Source organism: Chionomys nivalis, chromosome X (genome assembly GCF_950005125.1).
Source record: "Chionomys nivalis chromosome X, mChiNiv1.1, whole genome shotgun sequence".
Lineage (NCBI taxonomy): Eukaryota > Metazoa > Chordata > Mammalia > Rodentia > Cricetidae > Chionomys > Chionomys nivalis.
The window spans coordinates 92098418-92099265 of NC_080112.1; the positions used below are offsets into that span (position 1 = coordinate 92098418).

At 36.0% G+C, this 848-nt stretch overlaps 1 non-coding gene across 1 annotated transcript; it reads right to left on the minus strand.

The window, feature by feature from the left end:
* Nucleotides 1-515: 515 nt before the first annotated feature.
* On the minus strand, nt 516-618 carry LOC130868684 (U6 spliceosomal RNA). Its single transcript, XR_009056520.1, has one exon. It is a non-coding gene; the product is annotated as a U6 spliceosomal RNA (small nuclear RNA).
* Between the last annotated feature and the right edge of the window lie 230 nt (nt 619-848).

The window sequence follows — 848 nt, forward strand, 5'->3', positions numbered from 1 at the left end:
TCCATTATTATTAAGGGATATTAGTGACCAGTTATTGTTAATTCCTGTTATTTTTGGTAGCAGTGTTTACGTATTTCCCTTCTTTAGGATTTGCTGATGTAAGATTATCTATTGTCTCTGCTTTTGTGGGTATAGCTAGCCTCCTTGTTTTAGAGTTTTCCTTCTAGTGTTTTCTGCAGAGCTGAATTTGAGGAAGGTATTGTTTAAATCTTGTTTTGTCATGGAATATTTTGTTTTCTCCTTCTATGATAATTGAAAGTTTTGCTTGGTATAGTACTCTGGATTGTCATCTGTGATCTTTAGTGTCTGCAAAACATTTGTCCAGGACCTTCTAGCTTTCAGATTCTCCATTGAGAAGTTGGGTATAATTCTGATGGGTCTGCCTTTACATGTTACTTGGCCCTTTTCCTTTTCAGCTCTTAACAGTTTTTCTTTATTCTGTATATTTTGTGTTTTGATTACTATGTGTCAAGGGGACTTTTGGGGGAGGGTTCCAGTCTATTTGGTGTTCTATATAAAATAAGGAACACTTCATTAACTAGCATGGCATCGTTGCACAGGGGCCATGCTAATCTTCTCTGTATCATTCTAATTTTAGTACATCTGCTGCCAAAGCGAGCACAGTATCAAGATTTTCTATTCTTCTTTTAAATGTATTATTTTAAAGTTTCTTTTATTGAAAATAGTTTCTTCCCACACACAATACATCCCAACCACAGTTTTCCCTCTCTCCACTCATAATTTCCTCACTCCTCTCTATTCATATCTACCACCACTCCACTTCCTCTTTAGAAAACAGCAACTCTCCAAGACGCAATAGCCAAACAGGGAAAAAACAAGATAAATAG